The 21,111-nt window shown below is 62.7% G+C and overlaps 5 pseudogenes; all 5 read right to left on the minus strand.

Moving 5' to 3' along the window:
* Positions 1-2,173: 2,173 nt before the first annotated feature.
* On the minus strand, positions 2,174-2,293 carry LOC142870175 (uncharacterized; annotated as a pseudogene).
* Positions 2,294-6,153: 3,860 nt separating this feature from the next.
* On the minus strand, positions 6,154-6,273 carry LOC142870176 (uncharacterized; annotated as a pseudogene).
* Positions 6,274-10,124: 3,851 nt separating this feature from the next.
* Positions 10,125-10,244, minus strand: LOC142870177 (uncharacterized; annotated as a pseudogene).
* Positions 10,245-14,088: 3,844 nt separating this feature from the next.
* On the minus strand, positions 14,089-14,208 carry LOC142870178 (uncharacterized; annotated as a pseudogene).
* A 3,863-nt stretch (positions 14,209-18,071) lies between these two features.
* LOC142870179 (uncharacterized) lies at positions 18,072-18,191 on the minus strand (annotated as a pseudogene).
* Between the last annotated feature and the right edge of the window lie 2,920 nt (positions 18,192-21,111).

Below are 21,111 nucleotides of genomic sequence, written 5' to 3' on the forward strand. Positions count from 1 at the left end.
CCTCCTCCTCCTCCTCCTCCTCCTCCTCCTCCTCCTCCTCCTCCTCCTCCTCCTCCTCCCACCCCGCCCCCGCCCCCGCCCCCACATGGCACAGGGCCCAGAGACACCTCAGACACTTGCTACCCAAAGTGCAAAGGGCATCAGTTGCTCCTCCAAACCCCCCCCCCAGCCCAGCAGACCACGTTGTCCAGCCAGCCCCCGGGCCTCCCTGGGGTGCCCAGCACAAAAGTGCAGACACCCACCGGACCCTCAATCTCAGTTTTCGGATGTTTTTGCCACTCTAAGGACCCGCAGGCCAGCTGGGCCTTCTGGCAGGACAGAGAGCCCCGGAATCCGACGTGGAGAGCTGGGTATACGTCCCCATGAGGAGGCGGTCCCCACCTCCGCGGCTATCCCCTTGCGGGGAGCGGCAGCCGCGGGGCCTCAGAGAAGACACCAGGCTGGGCCCCCACGGCACAGCGGGAGCACGTCCCCCGCAGGCCACTTAGCGACGGCGGCCAGCCGGCGGACGGTTGGGTTGCACGAGACGCTGCGGCCGCCCTGCTACCGGGTTCCTGGGAGGGCGTCCTGGAACCAGCGTCCACACCAAGCCCTTGGAAGGCCCAGGCGACGGAGGAGCCCCGTCAGGCAGGGGCCGAGGACGGTGACGGCCCGGGCGGGGACGAGCGTGTCAGGCAGGGGCAGAGGACGGTGACAGGTGATAGGCCGGGCGGGAAGGAGTCAGTCAGGCAGGGGCCGTGGAGGAGACGGGCTGGGTAAGGGTTAGGGTTAGTGTCAGGGCACAAGTCACAATCGCAAAGACCTGGAAGCCACCCGAGTGCCCATCGACCCACGAGTGGGTAAATAAAATGTGGCGCGTGGACACCACGGAGTGCTATTCGGCTATGAGGAGCAGCGGTGAGGGGGCACCTCTCGTGGTTCTCCTGGCCAGAGCTGGAACCCGTTCCAGTAAGCCAAGTATCCCAAGAATGGACACACGAGCACCACGTGCTCGCGCTCACCAGCAAATGGGTACGAACCGATGGACACCTAAGTGGACACAGAGGAATCACCTTCTTCGGGTGGGTGTCGGGCGGGTGGGGGGAGGGGATGGGCATACACATCCATTAGGAATGGGGTGGGTACGCACCGACTGGGGGATGGGCGCACTTGAAGCTCTGACCCGAGGGGGGAGGCTGGGAGAGGGCAACGCACCCGACCTTAACATTGGTGCCCCCACAATATGCTGGAACAACATGAGAGGTAAATGAATAAGAACACGGGGGGGGGGGAGGGGGGCACGGGCAACACATGTCACCTTAATACTTGGACTCCCATCATCTGCTTGAAAAGAGAGAGAAAAGAAAATGCAATAATAGAGATAAGAGACACTTTTTAAAAATAATGAATCCGGCCGGGCGCTGTGGCTCACGCCTGTAATCCTAGCTCTTGGGAGGCCGAGGCGGGCGGATTGCTCAAGGTCAGGAGTTCAAAACCAGCCTGAGCAAGAGCGAGACCCCGTCTCTACTATAAATAGAAAGAAATTAATTGGCCAACTGATATATATATAAAAAATTAGCGGGGCATGGTGGCGCATGCCTGCAGTCCCAGCTACCCTGGAGGCTGAGGCAGAAGGATCACTCGAGCCCAGGAGTTTGAAGTTGCTGTGAGCTAGGCTGACGCCACGGCACTCACTCTAGCCTGGGCAACAAACCGAGACTCTGTCTCAAAAAAAAAAAAAAAAAAATGAATCCGAAGAGAAAAGTAAAAGGAGGCCTGTGGAGCAGGTCTGGGTGTGACTCCGGATCCCCGAACATCAGGTGCCACCACCAAAGATTCCTACGTGTAGCCCATAGAACCCCAAAAGCAACGGGAGGAGTTCTGGTCACATACTCCCTCAAAATGACATCCTGGCCTTCTTCTGGAACTCCCTCCCCTCTCAGACTCTCAAGGTTTCCTCCAGCGTGTCGGCTCCCACAGAGCAGACCTTTGGTCTGAGACCTGACTGTCCAGAAGCCACGCATGCTGCCGCGTGGCGGCGGTGTCACGGCTCGGGACAAGAGGAGGCCCAACGGTGCGGGCTGGGGCGCCAGGCACCGCGGCGGGCGCTGAGGGTGGGGGTCACCCCCACCCCGGGCCGCCCCCGCACTCCCAGAAAGGCGACAGAACCAGAGGCAAAAAAAAAAAAAGAAGAAGCCTACGGCACCCGGTATACACCGGGCGGTCTCCCATCCAAGTTCTAACCAGGCCCGACCCTGCTTAGCTTCCGAGACCAGACGGGATCGGGCGCGTTCGGGGTGGTGTGGCCGTGGACGGCGGAGGGCGCCCCTGCCCCGCTCAAGAAGCCGAGCCTCTCTGCGCTTCCCCGCCGCCTCCTCCCGCCCCAGGCCCCGCGCCGGGTCGGGCCTGTTGAGTTCGCCGGCCGGGTCCCGCGGGCTCCGAGGGACGGGGGGTGACAGGCGGGGCGGGCAGGGAGCGGCGGGCCGGGGTTGGGGGCTGTCTCTGTACACACACACACTCACACTCACACTCACTCACTCACTCACACTCACACAAGATGCGCCTCCACGGCTGGACCCGCCAAGGTGGAGACCTTCAAGCCCCCCTCCTCTCCTCGCCTGGCCTCCTTCACCTCCCCGCCCCCCACCCCCAGCGCGCCGGGGCCGCAGACTGCGCACGGGCGGGAGGGGCGGGGCGCTCGCCCTTTGACCCCAGCCAGGGGCGGCCCTCCCCCACAACCCCTTTCAGCTGCGCCCCCCACCCTGTGGCCCGGCGGCCGCCTATTCCCCCGGGCCAGGGCTGGGGCACAGCGCACGGGGGAGGGGAGCCAGTGTATGGGGCGTCTCTCTCTCTCTCGGGATGTGTCCCATGGGTGGGGTGGGGTGGGGTGGCGTGGTTTGTGGGGCGCTGAAGAAATCAGTCCCCTCCATCTCCTCCCTCTGGAAAACACCCAAGCCCTTGGAGAACTGCCCGCACCGCTACCGTGGGGGCCGGGACCCTCCTCTGTGTCCTCCTGTGGCCCAGTCCAAGGGGCCTGGGCCTGGCCGGGGCTGCACTGGACCCCAACCACCCTGGCGTGTGGACTCGCTAAAAATCGGCCATTAGATATTGGATTCCAGCGTCATTGAGGTCATTTCACTAATGAGTGCACCGCAAAGAGTTTCCTAATCCATCTGTGAGGGTGGCAACCGAAAGAGAATTTTAGAGCTGACAGAATAGGCGAGGAAAGGCATAAGAGATTTCCACACCCAGTAAGGAAGCCTTTCCCGAAGTGGAAGAAAGAAAGGAGCAAACAGAGACACCGGTAGCCCGCCCGGATCAGAGTCTGCCCCTGAGAGAAAGTACCCTGACCAGGTTCACCCGTGGGTGGGTCGCGAGCTAGCGGCACTCAGAAGAGCGAGGCCCGCAGTCTGTGCAGAAGACACCTGCACTCGGGTGTGTGTGGCGGCACAATTCACAAGCAGCTCCAGATGTTAAACCAAGGAGAAGCCAGGGAGTTCCCAACGCCCCAGGTGTCCTCAGCCCACGACTGGCTGCTGTGGGAATGCGAAGCCCGGCTCCTTGTCTCAGAGCGGGGCAACCAGGAGGTGTGATGTCCACCCCGGGGTTCCCAGGAGGATCAGACTGAAGCTGGGACTTGGCCTGAAAGTGTCCCCTCGCATGGCCACCCCCTTCCCCTTCCTGCTCCTCTACTCCTGGTGCCCCTCCATCCAGGGGCCAGACCTTAAAGAGTCACCCGCAAGAGAATCCTGGTCCCAAAGGAGCCTTCTGGGGGACCCCTGCTGAGAGAGGTTGTGGGCATGGCCCGCTGGGGCTCTGCCCGACCCAGGGCTGAGAGATGCAACCTCCCAGCTCTGGGTCCCTGCAGGAAGTGTTGGCAAGCACAGGGCCAGTCCTCCAAAGGCCCAGGTGCAGGGAGCCCAGGCCAAGCAGCCTGTGGAAGAAGCCACATGCTGTGCCACCCCGGGGAACACCACTGCAGGCCACGGCCCTTCCCACCTCCTCCTCCTCCTCCTCCTCCTCCTCCTCCTCCTCCTCCTCCTCCTCCTCCTCCTCCTCCCACCCCGCCCCCGCCCCCGCCCCCACATGGCACAGGGCCCAGAGACACCTCAGACACTTGCTACCCAAAGTGCAAAGGGCATCAGTTGCTCCTCCAAACCCCCCCCCCAGCCCAGCAGACCACGTTGTCCAGCCAGCCCCCGGGCCTCCCTGGGGTGCCCAGCACAAAAGTGCAGACACCCACCGGACCCTCAATCTCAGTTTTCGGATGTTTTTGCCACTCTAAGGACCCGCAGGCCAGCTGGGCCTTCTGGCAGGACAGAGAGCCCCGGAATCCGACGTGGAGAGCTGGGTATACGTCCCCATGAGGAGGCGGTCCCCACCTCCGCGGCTATCCCCTTGCGGGGAGCGGCAGCCGCGGGGCCTCAGAGAAGACACCAGGCTGGGCCCCCACGGCACAGCGGGAGCACGTCCCCCGCAGGCCACTTAGCGACGGCGGCCAGCCGGCGGACGGTTGGGTTGCACGAGACGCTGCGGCCGCCCTGCTACCGGGTTCCTGGGAGGGCGTCCTGGAACCAGCGTCCACACCAAGCCCTTGGAAGGCCCAGGCGACGGAGGAGCCCCGTCAGGCAGGGGCCGAGGACGGTGACGGCCCGGGCGGGGACGAGCGTGTCAGGCAGGGGCAGAGGACGGTGACAGGTGATAGGCCGGGCGGGAAGGAGTCAGTCAGGCAGGGGCCGTGGAGGAGACGGGCTGGGTAAGGGTTAGGGTTAGTGTCAGGGCACAAGTCACAATCGCAAAGACCTGGAAGCCACCCGAGTGCCCATCGACCCACGAGTGGGTAAATAAAATGTGGCGCGTGGACACCACGGAGTGCTATTCGGCTATGAGGAGCAGCGGTGAGGGGGCACCTCTCGTGGTTCTCCTGGCCAGAGCTGGAACCCGTTCCAGTAAGCCAAGTATCCCAAGAATGGACACACGAGCACCACGTGCTCGCGCTCACCAGCAAATGGGTACGAACCGATGGACACCTAAGTGGACACAGAGGAATCACCTTCTTCGGGTGGGTGTCGGGCGGGTGGGGGGAGGGGATGGGCATACACATCCATTAGGAATGGGGTGGGTACGCACCGACTGGGGGATGGGCGCACTTGAAGCTCTGACCCGAGGGGGGAGGCTGGGAGAGGGCAACGCACCCGACCTTAACATTGGTGCCCCCACAATATGCTGGAACAACATGAGAGGTAAATGAATAAGAACACGGGGGGGGGGGAGGGGGGCACGGGCAACACATGTCACCTTAATACTTGGACTCCCATCATCTGCTTGAAAAGAGAGAGAAAAGAAAATGCAATAATAGAGATAAGAGACACTTTTTAAAAATAATGAATCCGGCCGGGCGCTGTGGCTCACGCCTGTAATCCTAGCTCTTGGGAGGCCGAGGCGGGCGGATTGCTCAAGGTCAGGAGTTCAAAACCAGCCTGAGCAAGAGCGAGACCCCGTCTCTACTATAAATAGAAAGAAATTAATTGGCCAACTGATATATATATAAAAAATTAGCGGGGCATGGTGGCGCATGCCTGCAGTCCCAGCTACCCTGGAGGCTGAGGCAGAAGGATCACTCGAGCCCAGGAGTTTGAAGTTGCTGTGAGCTAGGCTGACGCCACGGCACTCACTCTAGCCTGGGCAACAAACCGAGACTCTGTCTCAAAAAAAAAAAAAAAAAAATGAATCCGAAGAGAAAAGTAAAAGGAGGCCTGTGGAGCAGGTCTGGGTGTGACTCCGGATCCCCGAACATCAGGTGCCACCACCAAAGATTCCTACGTGTAGCCCATAGAACCCCAAAAGCAACGGGAGGAGTTCTGGTCACATACTCCCTCAAAATGACATCCTGGCCTTCTTCTGGAACTCCCTCCCCTCTCAGACTCTCAAGGTTTCCTCCAGCGTGTCGGCTCCCACAGAGCAGACCTTTGGTCTGAGACCTGACTGTCCAGAAGCCACGCATGCTGCCGCGTGGCGGCGGTGTCACGGCTCGGGACAAGAGGAGGCCCAACGGTGCGGGCTGGGGCGCCAGGCACCGCGGCGGGCGCTGAGGGTGGGGGTCACCCCCACCCCGGGCCGCCCCCGCACTCCCAGAAAGGCGACAGAACCAGAGGCAAAAAAAAAAAAAGAAGAAGCCTACGGCACCCGGTATACACCGGGCGGTCTCCCATCCAAGTTCTAACCAGGCCCGACCCTGCTTAGCTTCCGAGACCAGACGGGATCGGGCGCGTTCGGGGTGGTGTGGCCGTGGACGGCGGAGGGCGCCCCTGCCCCGCTCAAGAAGCCGAGCCTCTCTGCGCTTCCCCGCCGCCTCCTCCCGCCCCAGGCCCCGCGCCGGGTCGGGCCTGTTGAGTTCGCCGGCCGGGTCCCGCGGGCTCCGAGGGACGGGGGGTGACAGGCGGGGCGGGCAGGGAGCGGCGGGCCGGGGTTGGGGGCTGTCTCTGTACACACACACACTCACACTCACACTCACTCACTCACTCACACTCACACAAGATGCGCCTCCACGGCTGGACCCGCCAAGGTGGAGACCTTCAAGCCCCCCTCCTCTCCTCGCCTGGCCTCCTTCACCTCCCCGCCCCCCACCCCCAGCGCGCCGGGGCCGCAGACTGCGCACGGGCGGGAGGGGCGGGGCGCTCGCCCTTTGACCCCAGCCAGGGGCGGCCCTCCCCCACAACCCCTTTCAGCTGCGCCCCCCACCCTGTGGCCCGGCGGCCGCCTATTCCCCCGGGCCAGGGCTGGGGCACAGCGCACGGGGGAGGGGAGCCAGTGTATGGGGCGTCTCTCTCTCTCTCGGGATGTGTCCCATGGGTGGGGTGGGGTGGGGTGGCGTGGTTTGTGGGGCGCTGAAGAAATCAGTCCCCTCCATCTCCTCCCTCTGGAAAACACCCAAGCCCTTGGAGAACTGCCCGCACCGCTACCGTGGGGGCCGGGACCCTCCTCTGTGTCCTCCTGTGGCCCAGTCCAAGGGGCCTGGGCCTGGCCGGGGCTGCACTGGACCCCAACCACCCTGGCGTGTGGACTCGCTAAAAATCGGCCATTAGATATTGGATTCCAGCGTCATTGAGGTCATTTCACTAATGAGTGCACCGCAAAGAGTTTCCTAATCCATCTGTGAGGGTGGCAACCGAAAGAGAATTTTAGAGCTGACAGAATAGGCGAGGAAAGGCATAAGAGATTTCCACACCCAGTAAGGAAGCCTTTCCCGAAGTGGAAGAAAGAAAGGAGCAAACAGAGACACCGGTAGCCCGCCCGGATCAGAGTCTGCCCCTGAGAGAAAGTACCCTGACCAGGTTCACCCGTGGGTGGGTCGCGAGCTAGCGGCACTCAGAAGAGCGAGGCCCGCAGTCTGTGCAGAAGACACCTGCACTCGGGTGTGTGTGGCGGCACAATTCACAAGCAGCTCCAGATGTTAAACCAAGGAGAAGCCAGGGAGTTCCCAACGCCCCAGGTGTCCTCAGCCCACGACTGGCTGCTGTGGGAATGCGAAGCCCGGCTCCTTGTCTCAGAGCGGGGCAACCAGGAGGTGTGATGTCCACCCCGGGGTTCCCAGGAGGATCAGACTGAAGCTGGGACTTGGCCTGAAAGTGTCCCCTCGCATGGCCACCCCCTTCCCCTTCCTGCTCCTCTACTCCTGGTGCCCCTCCATCCAGGGGCCAGACCTTAAAGAGTCACCCGCAAGAGAATCCTGGTCCCAAAGGAGCCTTCTGGGGGACCCCTGCTGAGAGAGGTTGTGGGCATGGCCCGCTGGGGCTCTGCCCGACCCAGGGCTGAGAGATGCAACCTCCCAGCTCTGGGTCCCTGCAGGAAGTGTTGGCAAGCACAGGGCCAGTCCTCCAAAGGCCCAGGTGCAGGGAGCCCAGGCCAAGCAGCCTGTGGAAGAAGCCACATGCTGTGCCACCCCGGGGAACACCACTGCAGGCCACGGCCCTTCCCACCTCCTCCTCCTCCTCCTCCTCCTCCTCCTCCTCCTCCTCCTCCTCCTCCTCCCACCCCGCCCCCGCCCCCGCCCCCACATGGCACAGGGCCCAGAGACACCTCAGACACTTGCTACCCAAAGTGCAAAGGGCATCAGTTGCTCCTCCAAACCCCCCCCCCCAGCCCAGCAGACCACGTTGTCCAGCCAGCCCCCGGGCCTCCCTGGGGTGCCCAGCACAAAAGTGCAGACACCCACCGGACCCTCAATCTCAGTTTTCGGATGTTTTTGCCACTCTAAGGACCCGCAGGCCAGCTGGGCCTTCTGGCAGGACAGAGAGCCCCGGAATCCGACGTGGAGAGCTGGGTATACGTCCCCATGAGGAGGCGGTCCCCACCTCCGCGGCTATCCCCTTGCGGGGAGCGGCAGCCGCGGGGCCTCAGAGAAGACACCAGGCTGGGCCCCCACGGCACAGCGGGAGCACGTCCCCCGCAGGCCACTTAGCGACGGCGGCCAGCCGGCGGACGGTTGGGTTGCACGAGACGCTGCGGCCGCCCTGCTACCGGGTTCCTGGGAGGGCGTCCTGGAACCAGCGTCCACACCAAGCCCTTGGAAGGCCCAGGCGACGGAGGAGCCCCGTCAGGCAGGGGCCGAGGACGGTGACGGCCCGGGCGGGGACGAGCGTGTCAGGCAGGGGCAGAGGACGGTGACAGGTGATAGGCCGGGCGGGAAGGAGTCAGTCAGGCAGGGGCCGTGGAGGAGACGGGCTGGGTAAGGGTTAGGGTTAGTGTCAGGGCACAAGTCACAATCGCAAAGACCTGGAAGCCACCCGAGTGCCCATCGACCCACGAGTGGGTAAATAAAATGTGGCGCGTGGACACCACGGAGTGCTATTCGGCTATGAGGAGCAGCGGTGAGGGGGCACCTCTCGTGGTTCTCCTGGCCAGAGCTGGAACCCGTTCCAGTAAGCCAAGTATCCCAAGAATGGACACACGAGCACCACGTGCTCGCGCTCACCAGCAAATGGGTACGAACCGATGGACACCTAAGTGGACACAGAGGAATCACCTTCTTCTGGTGGGTGTCGGGCGGGTGGGGGGAGGGGATGGGCATACACATCCATTAGGAATGGGGTGGGTACGCACCGACTGGGGGATGGGCGCACTTGAAGCTCTGACCCGAGGGGGGAGGCTGGGAGAGGGCAACGCACCCGACCTTAACATTGGTGCCCCCACAATATGCTGGAACAACATGAGAGGTAAATGAATAAGAACACGGGGGGGGGGAGGGGGGCACGGGCAACACATGTCACCTTAATACTTGGACTCCCATCATCTGCTTGAAAAGAGAGAGAAAAGAAAATGCAATAATAGAGATAAGAGACACTTTTTAAAAATAATGAATCCGGCCGGGCGCTGTGGCTCACGCCTGTAATCCTAGCTCTTGGGAGGCCGAGGCGGGCGGATTGCTCAAGGTCAGGAGTTCAAAACCAGCCTGAGCAAGAGCGAGACCCCGTCTCTACTATAAATAGAAAGAAATTAATTGGCCAACTGATATATATATAAAAAATTAGCGGGGCATGGTGGCGCATGCCTGCAGTCCCAGCTACCCTGGAGGCTGAGGCAGAAGGATCACTCGAGCCCAGGAGTTTGAAGTTGCTGTGAGCTAGGCTGACGCCACGGCACTCACTCTAGCCTGGGCAACAAACCGAGACTCTGTCTCAAAAAAAAAAAAAAAAAAATGAATCCGAAGAGAAAAGTAAAAGGAGGCCTGTGGAGCAGGTCTGGGTGTGACTCCGGATCCCCGAACATCAGGTGCCACCACCAAAGATTCCTACGTGTAGCCCATAGAACCCCAAAAGCAACGGGAGGAGTTCTGGTCACATACTCCCTCAAAATGACATCCTGGCCTTCTTCTGGAACTCCCTCCCCTCTCAGACTCTCAAGGTTTCCTCCAGCGTGTCGGCTCCCACAGAGCAGACCTTTGGTCTGAGACCTGACTGTCCAGAAGCCACGCATGCTGCCGCGTGGCGGCGGTGTCACGGCTCGGGACAAGAGGAGGCCCAACGGTGCGGGCTGGGGCGCCAGGCACCGCGGCGGGCGCTGAGGGTGGGGGTCACCCCCACCCCGGGCCGCCCCCGCACTCCCAGAAAGGCGACAGAACCAGAGGCAAAAAAAAAAAAAGAAGAAGCCTACGGCACCCGGTATACACCGGGCGGTCTCCCATCCAAGTTCTAACCAGGCCCGACCCTGCTTAGCTTCCGAGACCAGACGGGATCGGGCGCGTTCGGGGTGGTGTGGCCGTGGACGGCGGAGGGCGCCCCTGCCCCGCTCAAGAAGCCGAGCCTCTCTGCGCTTCCCCGCCGCCTCCTCCCGCCCCAGGCCCCGCGCCGGGTCGGGCCTGTTGAGTTCGCCGGCCGGGTCCCGCGGGCTCCGAGGGACGGGGGGTGACAGGCGGGGCGGGCAGGGAGCGGCGGGCCGGGGTTGGGGGCTGTCTCTGTACACACACACACTCACACTCACACTCACTCACTCACTCACACTCACACAAGATGCGCCTCCACGGCTGGACCCGCCAAGGTGGAGACCTTCAAGCCCCCCTCCTCTCCTCGCCTGGCCTCCTTCACCTCCCCGCCCCCCACCCCCAGCGCGCCGGGGCCGCAGACTGCGCACGGGCGGGAGGGGCGGGGCGCTCGCCCTTTGACCCCAGCCAGGGGCGGCCCTCCCCCACAACCCCTTTCAGCTGCGCCCCCCACCCTGTGGCCCGGCGGCCGCCTATTCCCCCGGGCCAGGGCTGGGGCACAGCGCACGGGGGAGGGGAGCCAGTGTATGGGGCGTCTCTCTCTCTCTCGGGATGTGTCCCATGGGTGGGGTGGGGTGGGGTGGCGTGGTTTGTGGGGCGCTGAAGAAATCAGTCCCCTCCATCTCCTCCCTCTGGAAAACACCCAAGCCCTTGGAGAACTGCCCGCACCGCTACCGTGGGGGCCGGGACCCTCCTCTGTGTCCTCCTGTGGCCCAGTCCAAGGGGCCTGGGCCTGGCCGGGGCTGCACTGGACCCCAACCACCCTGGCGTGTGGACTCGCTAAAAATCGGCCATTAGATATTGGATTCCAGCGTCATTGAGGTCATTTCACTAATGAGTGCACCGCAAAGAGTTTCCTAATCCATCTGTGAGGGTGGCAACCGAAAGAGAATTTTAGAGCTGACAGAATAGGCGAGGAAAGGCATAGGAGATTTCCACACCCAGTAAGGAAGCCTTTCCCGAAGTGGAAGAAAGAAAGGAGCAAACAGAGACACCGGTAGCCCGCCCGGATCAGAGTCTGCCCCTGAGAGAAAGTACCCTGACCAGGTTCACCCGTGGGTGGGTCGCGAGCTAGCGGCACTCAGAAGAGCGAGGCCCGCAGTCTGTGCAGAAGACACCTGCACTCGGGTGTGTGTGGCGGCACAATTCACAAGCAGCTCCAGATGTTAAACCAAGGAGAAGCCAGGGAGTTCCCAACGCCCCAGGTGTCCTCAGCCCACGACTGGCTGCTGTGGGAATGCGAAGCCCGGCTCCTTGTCTCAGAGCGGGGCAACCAGGAGGTGTGATGTCCACCCCGGGGTTCCCAGGAGGATCAGACTGAAGCTGGGACTTGGCCTGAAAGTGTCCCCTCGCATGGCCACCCCCTTCCCCTTCCTGCTCCTCTACTCCTGGTGCCCCTCCATCCAGGGGCCAGACCTTAAAGAGTCACCCGCAAGAGAATCCTGGTCCCAAAGGAGCCTTCTGGGGGACCCCTGCTGAGAGAGGTTGTGGGCATGGCCCGCTGGGGCTCTGCCCGACCCAGGGCTGAGAGATGCAACCTCCCAGCTCTGGGTCCCTGCAGGAAGTGTTGGCAAGCACAGGGCCAGTCCTCCAAAGGCCCAGGTGCAGGGAGCCCAGGCCAAGCAGCCTGTGGAAGAAGCCACATGCTGTGCCACCCCGGGGAACACCACTGCAGGCCACGGCCCTTCCCACCTCCTCCTCCTCCTCCTCCTCCTCCTCCTCCTCCTCCTCCTCCTCCCACCCCGCCCCCGCCCCCGCCCCCACATGGCACAGGGCCCAGAGACACCTCAGACACTTGCTACCCAAAGTGCAAAGGGCATCAGTTGCTCCTCCAAACCCCCCCCCCAGCCCAGCAGACCACGTTGTCCAGCCAGCCCCCGGGCCTCCCTGGGGTGCCCAGCACAAAAGTGCAGACACCCACCGGACCCTCAATCTCAGTTTTCGGATGTTTTTGCCACTCTAAGGACCCGCAGGCCAGCTGGGCCTTCTGGCAGGACAGAGAGCCCCGGAATCCGACGTGGAGAGCTGGGTATACGTCCCCATGAGGAGGCGGTCCCCACCTCCGCGGCTATCCCCTTGCGGGGAGCGGCAGCCGCGGGGCCTCAGAGAAGACACCAGGCTGGGCCCCCACGGCACAGCGGGAGCACGTCCCCCGCAGGCCACTTAGCGACGGCGGCCAGCCGGCGGACGGTTGGGTTGCACGAGACGCTGCGGCCGCCCTGCTACCGGGTTCCTGGGAGGGCGTCCTGGAACCAGCGTCCACACCAAGCCCTTGGAAGGCCCAGGCGACGGAGGAGCCCCGTCAGGCAGGGGCCGAGGACGGTGACGGCCCGGGCGGGGACGAGCGTGTCAGGCAGGGGCAGAGGACGGTGACAGGTGATAGGCCGGGCGGGAAGGAGTCAGTCAGGCAGGGGCCGTGGAGGAGACGGGCTGGGTAAGGGTTAGGGTTAGTGTCAGGGCACAAGTCACAATCGCAAAGACCTGGAAGCCACCCGAGTGCCCATCGACCCACGAGTGGGTAAATAAAATGTGGCGCGTGGACACCACGGAGTGCTATTCGGCTATGAGGAGCAGCGGTGAGGGGGCACCTCTCGTGGTTCTCCTGGCCAGAGCTGGAACCCGTTCCAGTAAGCCAAGTATCCCAAGAATGGACACACGAGCACCACGTGCTCGCGCTCACCAGCAAATGGGTACGAACCGATGGACACCTAAGTGGACACAGAGGAATCACCTTCTTCGGGTGGGTGTCGGGCGGGTGGGGGGAGGGGATGGGCATACACATCCATTAGGAATGGGGTGGGTACGCACCGACTGGGGGATGGGCGCACTTGAAGCTCTGACCCGAGGGGGGAGGCTGGGAGAGGGCAACGCACCCGACCTTAACATTGGTGCCCCCACAATATGCTGGAACAACATGAGAGGTAAATGAATAAGAACACGGGGGGGGGGAGGGGGGCACGGGCAACACATGTCACCTTAATACTTGGACTCCCATCATCTGCTTGAAAAGAGAGAGAAAAGAAAATGCAATAATAGAGATAAGAGACACTTTTTAAAAATAATGAATCCGGCCGGGCGCTGTGGCTCACGCCTGTAATCCTAGCTCTTGGGAGGCCGAGGCGGGCGGATTGCTCAAGGTCAGGAGTTCAAAACCAGCCTGAGCAAGAGCGAGACCCCGTCTCTACTATAAATAGAAAGAAATTAATTGGCCAACTGATATATATATAAAAAATTAGCGGGGCATGGTGGCGCATGCCTGCAGTCCCAGCTACCCTGGAGGCTGAGGCAGAAGGATCACTCGAGCCCAGGAGTTTGAAGTTGCTGTGAGCTAGGCTGACGCCACGGCACTCACTCTAGCCTGGGCAACAAACCGAGACTCTGTCTCAAAAAAAAAAAAAAAAAAATGAATCCGAAGAGAAAAGTAAAAGGAGGCCTGTGGAGCAGGTCTGGGTGTGACTCCGGATCCCCGAACATCAGGTGCCACCACCAAAGATTCCTACGTGTAGCCCATAGAACCCCAAAAGCAACGGGAGGAGTTCTGGTCACATACTCCCTCAAAATGACATCCTGGCCTTCTTCTGGAACTCCCTCCCCTCTCAGACTCTCAAGGTTTCCTCCAGCGTGTCGGCTCCCACAGAGCAGACCTTTGGTCTGAGACCTGACTGTCCAGAAGCCACGCATGCTGCCGCGTGGCGGCGGTGTCACGGCTCGGGACAAGAGGAGGCCCAACGGTGCGGGCTGGGGCGCCAGGCACCGCGGCGGGCGCTGAGGGTGGGGGTCACCCCCACCCCGGGCCGCCCCCGCACTCCCAGAAACGCGACAGAACCAGAGGCAAAAAAAAAAAAAGAAGAAGCCTACGGCACCCGGTATACACCGGGCGGTCTCCCATCCAAGTTCTAACCAGGCCCGACCCTGCTTAGCTTCCGAGACCAGACGGGATCGGGCGCGTTCGGGGTGGTGTGGCCGTGGACGGCGGAGGGCGCCCCTGCCCCGCTCAAGAAGCCGAGCCTCTCTGCGCTTCCCCGCCGCCTCCTCCCGCCCCAGGCCCCGCGCCGGGTCGGGCCTGTTGAGTTCGCCGGCCGGGTCCCGCGGGCTCCGAGGGACGGGGGGTGACAGGCGGGGCGGGCAGGGAGCGGCGGGCCGGGGTTGGGGGCTGTCTCTGTACACACACACACTCACACTCACACTCACTCACTCACTCACTCACACTCACACAAGATGCGCCTCCACGGCTGGACCCGCCAAGGTGGAGACCTTCAAGCCCCCCTCCTCTCCTCGCCTGGCCTCCTTCACCTCCCCGCCCCCCACCCCCAGCGCGCCGGGGCCGCAGACTGCGCACGGGCGGGAGGGGCGGGGCGCTCGCCCTTTGACCCCAGCCAGGGGCGGCCCTCCCCCACAACCCCTTTCAGCTGCGCCCCCCACCCTGTGGCCCGGCGGCCGCCTATTCCCCCGGGCCAGGGCTGGGGCACAGCGCACGGGGGAGGGGAGCCAGTGTATGGGGCGTCTCTCTCTCTCTCGGGATGTGTCCCATGGGTGGGGTGGGGTGGGGTGGCGTGGTTTGTGGGGCGCTGAAGAAATCAGTCCCCTCCATCTCCTCCCTCTGGAAAACACCCAAGCCCTTGGAGAACTGCCCGCACCGCTACCGTGGGGGCCGGGACCCTCCTCTGTGTCCTCCTGTGGCCCAGTCCAAGGGGCCTGGGCCTGGCCGGGGCTGCACTGGACCCCAACCACCCTGGCGTGTGGACTCGCTAAAAATCGGCCATTAGATATTGGATTCCAGCGTCATTGAGGTCATTTCACTAATGAGTGCACCGCAAAGAGTTTCCTAATCCATCTGTGAGGGTGGCAACCGAAAGAGAATTTTAGAGCTGACAGAATAGGCGAGGAAAGGCATAAGAGATTTCCACACCCAGTAAGGAAGCCTTTCCCGAAGTGGAAGAAAGAAAGGAGCAAACAGAGACACCGGTAGCCCGCCCGGATCAGAGTCTGCCCCTGAGAGAAAGTACCCTGACCAGGTTCACCCGTGGGTGGGTCGCGAGCTAGCGGCACTCAGAAGAGCGAGGCCCGCAGTCTGTGCAGAAGACACCTGCACTCGGGTGTGTGTGGCGGCACAATTCACAAGCAGCTCCAGATGTTAAACCAAGGAGAAGCCAGGGAGTTCCCAACGCCCCAGGTGTCCTCAGCCCACGACTGGCTGCTGTGGGAATGCGAAGCCCGGCTCCTTGTCTCAGAGCGGGGCAACCAGGAGGTGTGATGTCCACCCCGGGGTTCCCAGGAGGATCAGACTGAAGCTGGGACTTGGCCTGAAAGTGTCCCCTCGCATGGCCACCCCCTTCCCCTTCCTGCTCCTCTACTCCTGGTGCCCCTCCATCCAGGGGCCAGACCTTAAAGAGTCACCCGCAAGAGAATCCTGGTCCCAAAGGAGCCTTCTGGGGGACCCCTGCTGAGAGAGGTTGTGGGCATGGCCCGCTGGGGCTCTGCCCGACCCAGGGCTGAGAGATGCAACCTCCCAGCTCTGGGTCCCTGCAGGAAGTGTTGGCAAGCACAGGGCCAGTCCTCCAAAGGCCCAGGTGCAGGGAGCCCAGGCCAAGCAGCCTGTGGAAGAAGCCACATGCTGTGCCACCCCGGGGAACACCACTGCAGGCCACGGCCCTTCCCACCTCCTCCTCCTCCTCCTCCTCCTCCTCCTCCTCCTCCTCCTCCTCCTCCTCCTCCTCCTCCCACCCCGCCCCCGCCCCCGCCCCCACATGGCACAGGGCCCAGAGACACCTCAGACACTTGCTACCCAAAGTGCAAAGGGCATCAGTTGCTCCTCCAAACCCCCCCCCCAGCCCAGCAGACCACGTTGTCCAGCCAGCCCCCGGGCCTCCCTGGGGTGCCCAGCACAAAAGTGCAGACACCCACCGGACCCTCAATCTCAGTTTTCGGATGTTTTTGCCACTCTAAGGACCCGCAGGCCAGCTGGGCCTTCTGGCAGGACAGAGAGCCCCGGAATCCGACGTGGAGAGCTGGGTATACGTCCCCATGAGGAGGCGGTCCCCACCTCCGCGGCTATCCCCTTGCGGGGAGCGGCAGCCGCGGGGCCTCAGAGAAGACACCAGGCTGGGCCCCCACGGCACAGCGGGAGCACGTCCCCCGCAGGCCACTTAGCGACGGCGGCCAGCCGGCGGACGGTTGGGTTGCACGAGACGCTGCGGCCGCCCTGCTACCGGGTTCCTGGGAGGGCGTCCTGGAACCAGCGTCCACACCAAGCCCTTGGAAGGCCCAGGCGACGGAGGAGCCCCGTCAGGCAGGGGCCGAGGACGGTGACGGCCCGGGCGGGGACGAGCGTGTCAGGCAGGGGCAGAGGACGGTGACAGGTGATAGGCCGGGCGGGAAGGAGTCAGTCAGGCAGGGGCCGTGGAGGAGACGGGCTGGGTAAGGGTTAGGGTTAGTGTCAGGGCACAAGTCACAATCGCAAAGACCTGGAAGCCACCCGAGTGCCCATCGACCCACGAGTGGGTAAATAAAATGTGGCGCGTGGACACCACGGAGTGCTATTCGGCTATGAGGAGCAGCGGTGAGGGGGCACCTCTCGTGGTTCTCCTGGCCAGAGCTGGAACCCGTTCCAGTAAGCCAAGTATCCCAAGAATGGACACACGAGCACCACGTGCTCGCGCTCACCAGCAAATGGGTACGAACCGATGGACACCTAAGTGGACACAGAGGAATCACCTTCTTCGGGTGGGTGTCGGGCGGGTGGGGGGAGGGGATGGGCATACACATCCATTAGGAATGGGGTGGGTACGCACCGACTGGGGGATGGGCGCACTTGAAGCTCTGACCCGAGGGGGGAGGCTGGGAGAGGGCAACGCACCCGACCTTAACATTGGTGCCCCCACAATATGCTGGAACAACATGAGAGGTAAATGAATAAGAACACGGGGGGGGGGAGGGGGGCACGGGCAACACATGTCACCTTAATACTTGGACTCCCATCATCTGCTTGAAAAGAGAGAGAAAAGAAAATGCAATAATAGAGATAAGAGACACTTTTTAAAAATAATGAATCCGGCCGGGCGCTGTGGCTCACGCCTGTAATCCTAGCTCTTGGGAGGCCGAGGCGGGCGGATTGCTCAAGGTCAGGAGTTCAAAACCAGCCTGAGCAAGAGCGAGACCCCGTCTCTACTATAAATAGAAAGAAATTAATTGGCCAACTGATATATATATAAAAAATTAGCGGGGCATGGTGGCGCATGCCTGCAGTCCCAGCTACCCTGGAGGCTGAGGCAGAAGGATCACTCGAGCCCAGGAGTTTGAAGTTGCTGTGAGCTAGGCTGACGCCACGGCACTCACTCTAGCCTGGGCAACAAACCGAGACTCTGTCTCAAAAAAAAAAAAAAAAAAATGAATCCGAAGAGAAAAGTAAAAGGAGGCCTGTGGAGCAGGTCTGGGTGTGACTCCGGATCCCCGAACATCAGGTGCCACCACCAAAGATTCCTACGTGTAGCCCATAGAACCCCAAAAGCAACGGGAGGAGTTCTGGTCACATACTCCCTCAAAATGACATCCTGGCCTTCTTCTGGAACTCCCTCCCCTCTCAGACTCTCAAGGTTTCCTCCAGCGTGTCGGCTCCCACAGAGCAGACCTTTGGTCTGAGACCTGACTGTCCAGAAGCCACGCATGCTGCCGCGTGGCGGCGGTGTCACGGCTCGGGACAAGAGGAGGCCCAACGGTGCGGGCTGGGGCGCCAGGCACCGCGGCGGGCGCTGAGGGTGGGGGTCACCCCCACCCCGGGCCGCCCCCGCACTCCCAGAAAGGCGACAGAACCAGAGGCAAAAAAAAAAAAAGAAGAAGCCTACGGCACCCGGTATACACCGGGCGGTCTCCCATCCAAGTTCTAACCAGGCCCGACCCTGCTTAGCTTCCGAGACCAGACGGGATCGGGCGCGTTCGGGGTGGTGTGGCCGTGGACGGCGGAGGGCGCCCCTGCCCCGCTCAAGAAGCCGAGCCTCTCTGCGCTTCCCCGCCGCCTCCTCCCGCCCCAGGCCCCGCGCCGGGTCGGGCCTGTTGAGTTCGCCGGCCGGGTCCCGCGGGCTCCGAGGGACGGGGGGTGACAGGCGGGGCGGGCAGGGAGCGGCGGGCCGGGGTTGGGGGCTGTCTCTGTACACACACACACTCACACTCACACTCACTCACTCACTCACACTCACACAAGATGCGCCTCCACGGCTGGACCCGCCAAGGTGGAGACCTTCAAGCCCCCCTCCTCTCCTCGCCTGGCCTCCTTCACCTCCCCGCCCCCCACCCCCAGCGCGCCGGGGCCGCAGACTGCGCACGGGCGGGAGGGGCGGGGCGCTCGCCCTTTGACCCCAGCCAGGGGCGGCCCTCCCCCACAACCCCTTTCAGCTGCGCCCCCCACCCTGTGGCCCGGCGGCCGCCTATTCCCCCGGGCCAGGGCTGGGGCACAGCGCACGGGGGAGGGGAGCCAGTGTATGGGGCGTCTCTCTCTCTCTCGGGATGTGTCCCATGGGTGGGGTGGGGTGGGGTGGCGTGGTTTGTGGGGCGCTGAAGAAATCAGTCCCCTCCATCTCCTCCCTCTGGAAAACACCCAAGCCCTTGGAGAACTGCCCGCACCGCTACCGTGGGGGCCGGGACCCTCCTCTGTGTCCTCCTGTGGCCCAGTCCAAGGGGCCTGGGCCTGGCCGGGGCTGCACTGGACCCCAACCACCCTGGCGTGTGGACTCGCTAAAAATCGGCCATTAGATATTGGATTCCAGCGTCATTGAGGTCATTTCACTAATGAGTGCACCGCAAAGAGTTTCCTAATCCATCTGTGAGGGTGGCAACCGAAAGAGAATTTTAGAGCTGACAGAATAGGCGAGGAAAGGCATAAGAGATTTCCACACCCAGTAAGGAAGCCTTTCCCGAAGTGGAAGAAAGAAAGGAGCAAACAGAGACACCGGTAGCCCGCCCGGATCAGAGTCTGCCCCTGAGAGAAAGTACCCTGACCAGGTTCACCCGTGGGTGGGTCGCGAGCTAGCGGCACTCAGAAGAGCGAGGCCCGCAGTCTGTGCAGAAGACACCTGCACTCGGGTGTGTGTGGCGGCACAATTCACAAGCAGCTCCAGATGTTAAACCAAGGAGAAGCCAGGGAGTTCCCAACGCCCCAGGTGTCCTCAGCCCACGACTGGCTGCTGTGGGAATGCGAAGCCCGGCTCCTTGTCTCAGAGCGGGGCAACCAGGAGGTGTGATGTCCACCCCGGGGTTCCCAGGAGGATCAGACTGAAGCTGGGACTTGGCCTGAAAGTGTCCCCTCGCATGGCCACCCCCTTCCCCTTCCTGCTCCTCTACTCCTGGTGCCCCTCCATCCAGGGGCCAGACCTTAAAGAGTCACCCGCAAGAGAATCCTGGTCCCAAAGGAGCCTTCTGGGGGACCCCTGCTGAGAGAGGTTGTGGGCATGGCCCGCTGGGGCTCTGCCCGACCCAGGGCTGAGAGATGCAACCTCCCAGCTCTGGGTCCCTGCAGGAAGTGTTGGCAAGCACAGGGCCAGTCCTCCAAAGGCCCAGGTGCAGGGAGCCCAGGCCAAGCAGCCTGTGGAAGAAGCCACATGCTGTGCCACCCCGGGGAACACCACTGCAGGCCACGGCCCTTCCCACCTCCTCCTCCTCCTCCTCCTCCTCCTCCTCCTCCTCCTCCTCCTCCCACCCCGCCCCCGCCCCCGCCCCCACATGGCACAGGGCCCAGAGACACCTCAGACACTTGCTACCCAAAGTGCAAAGGGCATCAGTTGCTCCTCCAAACCCCCCCCCCAGCCCAGCAGACCACGTTGTCCAGCCAGCCCCCGGGCCTCCCTGGGGTGCCCAGCACAAAAGTGCAGACACCCACCGGACCCTCAATCTCAGTTTTCGGATGTTTTTGCCACTCTAAGGACCCGCAGGCCAGCTGGGCCTTCTGGCAGGACAGAGAGCCCCGGAATCCGACGTGGAGAGCTGGGTATACGTCCCCATGAGGAGGCGGTCCCCACCTCCGCGGCTATCCCCTTGCGGGGAGCGGCAGCCGCGGGGCCTCAGAGAAGACACCAGGCTGGGCCCCCACGGCACAGCGGGAGCACGTCCCCCGCAGGCCACTTAGCGACGGCGGCCAGCCGGCGGACGGTTGGGTTGCACGAGACGCTGCGGCCGCCCTGCTACCGGGTTCCTGGGAGGGCGTCCTGGAACCAGCGTCCACACCAAGCCCTTGGAAGGCCCAGGCGACGGAGGAGCCCCGTCAGGCAGGGGCCGAGGACGGTGACGGCCCGGGCGGGGACGAGCGTGTCAGGCAGGGGCAGAGGACGGTGACAGGTGATAGGCCGGGCGGGAAGGAGTCAGTCAGGCAGGGGCCGTGGAGGAGACGGGCTGGGTAAGGGTTAGGGTTAGTGTCAGGGCACAAGTCACAATCGCAAAGACCTGGAAGCCACCCGAGTGCCCATCGACCCACGAGTGGGTAAATAAAATGTGGCGCGTGGACACCACGGAGTGCTATTCGGCTATGAGGAGCAGCGGTGAGGGGGCACCTCTCGTGGTTCTCCTGGCCAGAGCTGGAACCCGTTCCAGTAAGCCAAGTATCCCAAGAATGGACACACGAGCACCACGTGCTCGCGCTCACCAGCAAATGGGTACGAACCGATGGACACCTAAGTGGACACAGAGGAATCACCTTCTTCGGGTGGGTGTCGGGCGGGTGGGGGGAGGGGATGGGCATACACATCCATTAGGAATGGGGTGGGTACGCACCGACTGGGGGATGGGCGCACTTGAAGCTCTGACCCGAGGGGGGAGGCTGGGAGAGGGCAACGCACCCGACCTTAACATTGGTGCCCCCACAATATGCTGGAACAACATGAGAGGTAAAT

Source organism: Microcebus murinus, chromosome 3 (genome assembly GCF_040939455.1).
Source record: "Microcebus murinus isolate Inina chromosome 3, M.murinus_Inina_mat1.0, whole genome shotgun sequence".
In the NCBI taxonomy this organism is placed as follows: domain Eukaryota; kingdom Metazoa; phylum Chordata; class Mammalia; order Primates; family Cheirogaleidae; genus Microcebus; species Microcebus murinus.